This window comes from Meleagris gallopavo, chromosome 2 (assembly GCF_000146605.3).
Source record: "Meleagris gallopavo isolate NT-WF06-2002-E0010 breed Aviagen turkey brand Nicholas breeding stock chromosome 2, Turkey_5.1, whole genome shotgun sequence".
NCBI classification, from domain to species: domain Eukaryota; kingdom Metazoa; phylum Chordata; class Aves; order Galliformes; family Phasianidae; genus Meleagris; species Meleagris gallopavo.
In genome coordinates, this window is record NC_015012.2 from 67,934,813 (window position 1) to 67,942,594 (window position 7,782).

Consider the following 7,782-nt stretch of genomic DNA (forward strand, 5'->3'; position numbering starts at 1 on the left):
GAAAAAAAAGAAAAAGGTGAGGGGGAGGAGTGAGAGGAAGAGGAAATGGGGATAGATTTCTGTTTTTCCAGTGAGCTAAATCTGTTCACAGAATGGTTCAATGAGCTCCAGGGTGCACACAGTGGACACCGCAGCTACTGAAATTAGGATGTGCAACTTAGTATTTAATGTTAAAAGAAAACAAAAAACATAAAACAACTGAAAACCCAAAACCACCATCACACAAACAAACAAACAAACCAACCACATTACTAGCTACAGCACCTAATTTGCAGTTTGATTACAAAAAATATTTCTAACTTTACTTGAAAAATAAAGCTATTAAGATTTTCTGGCATTTCTCAAAGACTTGCACTTCAGGTGTCAGCCACCTATACAACACACAGACGACAGCTACTAGGCAGGGGAAGCAATTTCATGCCACTTTAAAATAGAGAAAGAACTGGTACCGAGGCAGGTACAGCAGTGCAGCTGGCACACCACAGTTTCACATCCTCATTTACTTGGAATTTGTTTCTGTCTTGCATTTCTTTCTTAGCTTCTCTGCTCTTCCTTCCTTTCACATTACCTTTTCACTACCAACAGCCCTGCTAAGAGACACTGTTAGAAAGAGACATGTAATTTCTCAACATTCTCTCCGTTTTTCATTACTTGGTATTCAAGTTGAACCTCTTCTCCATTTAAGCCTCCAGTGGGTCAGTTTACCCAAGTCCACAGACTGGTTCTCCCCATTCAACAAAATTAAGCCTTAAAACAAACAAACAAACAAACAAACAAAACAAACTATTGACTTTTTATCTCCTGATTTAAACCAAATTAACCGAGTCCATGCCTTGTCTCTGTTTTTTAAAACAACCAATTTTCTATAATGTCATCAATTCTTTGCAAATAACATGACTTTTATTCTGGATTACAGTTCTGAGAAGAAAATTAGAGAATATAATGTCCAGAAATATTTCATCATTATAAGAATATAATTATAATTTGTGTTTAAATAACAGCCTGGCCTAATACAGTCAAATTTTAATGACAATATTCCAACTAGTATTTCTTGTAATATTATTACTACACTCTCTGTGTATAAATCCTTAGATAGAAGTCTACAGCAGGTTGGTCATGAATACTTCCCAATGTGATCTGATCAAACATACTCCACTGCATTGTGTATTTCTTTACACAGCACCGCTTCATTCACAACACTTCGCTAATTTTCTGCATAATGTTCAGTATTTGTGTTCAGGCCCCAAATGCTACTTGACTGTGTTTCTGCTGCCTCTATATCTGGTTACATATTCAGCACCAGCTGTTCTAGTTTTGTATAGTCATGAAAAGAATCTGGATAATAAACATCTCATTTGCTTCTCCCTAATCTCACCCTGCTTTCTAACCATAGTAAGTACAATTTTCTGTTACAGCATAGCACCCATATAACTAGTCTTCTACTACTAGTTATTGCCTTTTCTTTACTCAGAACATTTGTGTTACAATGCATACCATCCTCTTTCATCCAATTTTCCTTCTTCTCTGTCACCATGAAAATGACGCCGGTCTCTTTTCTCATTTCTTAGTTTACTTGTTTTTTCACCAGTCATGCCAGCAACAAGGTAACAGTTTTAGGATACAGTTCAGATGGTTCAGAGAGACAGTTCCTCTTCCCCAACCTCAGCCTCACACTACCGACCCAGAAAGAAAACCGTTCATCTGTTCTTGGTTGTGTAAGGCTTTTTGCTGTGTTTCAGATGAATCAAGTCTCCACAGAGCCAAAAAGCCACCAGCACACTTCAGCAGAAGCTGCTGTGTGAGAGTGCAGCCGTGGCAGGTAAGGAGAGACCGCCCCATGCTGCACACTATTTCTTTTGACTGCACCTCACCACTATGTCACTTATATTGCCTCTGTGATACCCTGAAACCACACCAATAATCCTAGGAGGCTTTAATAGTCTCCAAAGTCTACCACTGAGGAGTATCTTTTTTCCTCATTGTCTCTCAATGGTTGAACACATTCCACTGCCCCCACTGCTGCCTGGCCATACCGTCTTATGGAACTGTATGAATCTTCCCAGGACGGGGTTGCTCCCTTCAGTTCTTTGCCACTAACTCCACACTGACCTGAGTGCTGTCACTTCACACAGCAGAAGCTGCCATTTTTCTGTTACAGGTACTCTCATCTGTTGCAGGGCAGTTTAGCAGAAACTCAAGAGGGTCTTTCTACAACGATTAGGAACAAATGAATATTACTGCCTCAGACAGATTATCCTCTTAATTTTCATTAGGAGGTTCTGGGCAGAGTATTTTTTAAGCCCCTTTTCTGTTAGAAACCCAAACCACCCGGGTGGAGGTCAAAACAAGCAGTTATTGCAGCATTTTTCACATTACCAGAAGAATGGACATGCCATAATAAGTCCTGGGCCTTTTCTTTCAGAGCAGGGGACTGCATCAAGACTCTTTGAAACACCAAAAAAAAAAAAGTGGAACACCAGAAAATACCATGAGTACCACTAAGTCTGGTTCTCTCATTTCTTCTACGGGGGATACAAATGGACCAAAATCTGCCTGGTGAATCTAACAGAGCTTTCTCCCTTCTGGCACTTCTCCCATGAGTTTAATGGTGAGAGACAGCACACAATATGGCTATGATTCACTCTTGTTAAAAATACACCAAATACAGTGTGAACACAGTCGTCCCCTAAAAGATGTAGAAATCAGCCAATTTCAACAGAGTCCCATAAGCATAGATAGAACTGCAAGAGCACAGGAAGGTGCAATTTACAACCCGCATACTTTGCTGCATTTTCCATGCACTGAGAATTTGCTCCTGTAGAAAGCACTAAGTCAATGGTACAGTTACTTCACCTAAAACTAAACCACAACTTCCTTCAGATTTACTACACCGTTTTGGTGTCATTAACCATATTTTCAGAAGCAGCTGCAGCACTCTCATTTTCCCTGCCTGCCCTACTCTGTCTACAGCCTTCGTTTCTGTGCTTCTCTACTCATTTCCTAGCATGGCAATGACAATCCCTATACCATATATAAAGCCATATAAAGTACTTCCTTACCACCTCCTATCACCTCAAGAGACTACATATAATTAAAAAAAAAAATAGAAATCAGGCCCAGACTGTGCTGTGCTAATTCAAGTGTAACAGGATCTCCTTACATGCACCTTTCCCTTTTCCTGCACAGAAGCGTCTTGGAAAAGAGCCATATTTTCACACTGCAAACCCTTAACTTCAATCTCTCTGAAGCTGTCCTTAACCTTTAAATTGCATTTCAACCAAGGTTGAAAAATAATACCAGGAAAAAGCAAAGAGGTTTAAATGCCTTTCTGTGTCCTAGTTTTATGTGAGAAAACTGTGTGTTTCACAATTGGCAATTACAGTAGCCACAGACTGACACATGAAAGCAGGCGTTTCTTACAAATGACTTGACATGTTAGTACAGGGACAGTTCAGCTCACCGCGTTCTCATGGCAAAATACACCAAAACTATATCATTTGTCTCCTCCTTTCTGAAGCGTGGTGTAACAGCTAATTACCAACTATCAAGGAACAGCAGCTTGTGGGGGAGACAGCATAGGTTAAACCGGTTACAAGTCAAACATACCCATGGACAGAATGGATCTTACTTGGGAACAGTAAGTCAGGTAGGACTGAAGAAGTGGGAAAAGATGGAGCTGAACAAGATGAATGTGGCTGGATCCTGCTGGATCTCAGGAACTTGAAGCGGTCAAGAGGCAGAGCATAAGGCAATGGAAGGACTGGGCCCTATCATAAGATAAGGGGTGAAGCTTACAAAGAGTGAGCTGGGGCAACAGCCTGGCTGGAGATTCAAGCTCAAACCCATCCCTGGATTGTCAACGGCCAACTGTTACAGAGGTTATTGGTTCTCAAAGCTAATGAACAAATTTGTCTCTCTACCTAGGCTGTGAAAGTACAGGCACAGCTAAGGCCCTAGAAGTAGAAGTCCATCTCTGCTACCACCTCCTTTTTTCCTTCATCTTCCCTTACCTTGGCTGGTCCCACCTACCTGTGGACTGGAGCCCAAAGAGCCAACCAGTCATATCCTGTCCATAGGAGGAGGAAAGGAGTGACCAAATTTCCAAAGATTCATTGGTCATCTATATATCCTCACACCACCACCACCAGGCCCTAAACTGAACAGTACAGCCTGAGAGACTTATGACACCAATCTTGTGGGACCTCACCTCAGAAAATCCATATCCTCAACAAGGAGGATGCTTTCTGAAAGCCACCGTAAGTTGCATTAGTGTAAAGCCCTTCCATGCTTGAACAACCTCTTCTAATCCTTCAGAAAGAAAAAAGCTGCCTGAAAGATACTGTGAAAAAGGGAGCGAGAAAGTAAGCAAGCACAGATGATACTTCAGCCAACTGAGACTTACTATGCCCTAAACAATCCAGAGATAAAAATCCATTATCTTGTAAAAAGGAACCTCTCTCGAATTGTTCTCAAGTTTTTGGGCAAATATTTTTCTTCCTTTTATAGTACAGATGTCCTCGACACCTACTGAGGACTCACACTGCACTGCACAAGGTCCTGCACAAATCATACGGGCATGGCTTATCAGCAGCAAATACACAGATGTTAAATCATTCAGAACTCAGAATTTACTTTGCTATTTTTTAAAAATTCAATTGAATTAAAATGTCAATACACAAGTGAAACAAAAGTAAAATACTGCTTAGAATATTTATTTACCAGAAGTCAACTTGCCACGAAGACTTAATGCAAGCAGAAATAACAAAACACGTGGGGCTAGAAAGTAATTGCTCATAAAGCAGAGAGGTGATAAAAAGGTTGAATTTTCAGTTTTATTTAAAATTACTTTCACAACATAATCCTGCACTACAAAAGCACAATTGAACAGCGGTGTTTACGCTGTATTAACAACTCCTGACTTAGGATTCAAGTTGTCTAGTGTTTCTAAGAGTTTTTTTTCTTCAGTTGGTTTGTGTGATGGTTAATCCTCCTTAGCTGTTCTTGTACAGCAAACTATGCACTCACTGATCTTTCAATTTTTTTAATCAAGAACTTCCTAGAGCATTCCATCTGTTCTGTCAGAACTATAAATGACCTAAGTCAGAACTATCTGAAGGACTTAATCAATACCTGCATAAAACAACAGTTGTCTTTGAAGAAGAACGAGCATCTGGTTATTTTATACTTCAAACCTTCAACACCTTCTTTGCAGAAGAGAGAGTGGAAGATCATCTAAGCACATCATAGTTAAAGTACTAAAAGAAATGAAAACCAGTAATAAAAGTCTAACGGTCTGGACCTAACAGGAAATGAGGGGGTGATTTCAAGTTAAATTACTTTTAGAAATACATAGCAATGGAAGGAGATAATGTTGATGACTGGAAAATTAACTTGAACTTATTACTCTGGTGCATATTTATAACTTCACTGTGAAATAGTTCTCTAAATAGTTGCATTTTAAAAGCTAATGGAAGTTGCTGGTTGTTGGAGGAAGACATTTTGTTACCAAAAAACAACCAGTTAGATTTTTATTTGTTTCTTAACAAAGAACACTTCCCAGGTTTCAATGAAGCACCTCTGAATTTGCTGCCATACAAATGGGAAAACAGCATTTAAGGTAAAACCTCTCCAAAGTAAATGGAAGAAATTGAAGAGTCCTTTATTGAAGAAGACAAGATTTTTACTGCCAAGGACAAATCTTATTACCAGAGGTATTGTGGAAGTACTCAGGAACACCTAAAATTTTTTACCTTTAAAATAATATCACTACCAAATAGTATTTTGTGAGGAAGTAATTGTGAAACTGGAGCGTCATGCATATGCCACATTTATAAACTAACAGTAACGCGGGCTTCTGCTCAGATTACATAATGCAAGACTGCTTAAATACTACTTTAGACTCCAATATTGAATCTGTCAATTTACACCCCAGTTGTACCATGCTAAGCCAATGAACATAAATGCTTCACAAAGCCTCCTGAAAGTGGGTCAGACCAGCAGCAGTACAATGATCTGAAGGAATTCCTTAAGGACAACTCCTCTTGCAATCTGTCAACACAACTCTCATAAATACTTACAGGGAAGAGGAGACCCAGAATCATTAGCCTCTAACTCTGAATCTGCTTGCTTTTGTGAGTTTGCTATGCATCAAAAATGCATGACCCTATGAAATGTAGGCAAGTGATTAGTTCTGATGTAATTACAAGGCAAATATTCCACAACAGAAATTCTTCCAAACACAAACATATGGTCCACCTCCACCATTTGATAATCTTTTCAATGTCATGACCTGAGCCACACACCCTCCTCATTCTTCTTTATTGAGAGCCTAGAGTTTTGTAGGATCCCAACTCCATGTGCAACATACTCAATTTTCTACTATCATCAGTGCAGATTCTACTCCACTAACAACATGAAAACATCTTCTGTCCTAACCATCCCTTTTCAGACCAAGATATCACAAGACAGGGATACTGGCTTTGCAGTACCTCCCCTCCATCAACAGCTCAGAACCTCCCAAAAAACTAATGATAAAGGGACAAAGAAAGAAATAATAATACAGTTTCTATCTGTATTATTCCTTTATGAGTCCAATCAAAGTTGCCTGCTCCCTGACTGTTTGGTTTTAATACTAGAAGCAAACAAATTCCAAGCTCCCTTTTTCATTGGACTGTTTGAAAAAGAAAGCTCCAAAGGCTAAAACCAGAGAAACATCAGATAGTAACTAATATGCAAGAAGCATAGCTGAATTGTGGGTGAAAACAATAAATTCCACGAATTATTTCTTTATTTGGACTCTCCAGTGACAGCCATGTAAGACTACAGAATCACAGAATGGTTGGACCGGAAGGGACCTTCAAGGTCATTAAGTTACAACCTCTTGCCATGGGCAGAGCTGCAAACCATGAGATCAGGCTGCCCAGGGCCCCATTCAGCCTGGCCTTCAACACCTCCAGGGATGGGGCATAGACAGCTTTCTCTGGGCAGCCTGTGCCAGTGCACACGAGTAAAGAATTTCCTCTTAACATCCAACTTCAATTTTCCCTTTTTTAGTTTAAACCATTCCCGTTTTTACTGTCACTGTCAGATCACGAAGATAAAATCATGTGTGGTTCAAAGCACAATGTGTGATGCTGGGAGATGATCACATAATTTGATAACTATGAATTAAACTGTGATAAATAAAATGGGGCTGGAGTTTCAACTGCAACTTCAATTTCAGAGCCCTCTACAGTTTTTCTTTTTGACTATACAAACTCAGCTTTCCCTTATCACAATTCATATGCACGTGTGTATACACGTGTATTCACGTGTATATGCATGAAATTTAAAGCTAGCTCTAGATGTTCTGTGAACATCTCTTGTACACATTATGCTATTGGAGAGCAGGTACATAGCAGTATTAAACCACAAGGGCTTTTTTCATCCAGGCACTACCTACACTGGGTACACATGCCCAGCACCTTCAATATTTTCAGAGGCCAGGGGCCTCTCTGCTGTATATTAATGTCTTCAGACAGATGTGCAGTGTGTTCAGGGACAGGGAGAGAAAGGCAAAGCACACAGCTGTGCACATGCTCACAGACCTTCCATTACTGACACCACCAGCTCCAAACGCCTGCCCACTCTGCTGTGTACACTCCTAGGGCAGCTCTCACTCCATCAAAAGAACCTTGATTTAAATAAATAAATAAAATAAAATGGTTAAAGGCTTAAAATGCACCCTCACCAGCAGTTTCCAAAGACAGCCTACCTGGGGAGGGAGCTAACAGAACTAGGAGA

General features: G+C 39.9%; 1 protein-coding gene across 4 annotated transcripts in view; it reads right to left on the reverse strand.

Moving 5' to 3' along the window:
* The window catches only part of LIN28B (lin-28 homolog B), a 95,631-nt gene that overhangs the window by 53,315 nt on the left and 34,534 nt on the right, over positions 1 to 7,782 (reverse strand). The window lies entirely within an intron of this gene.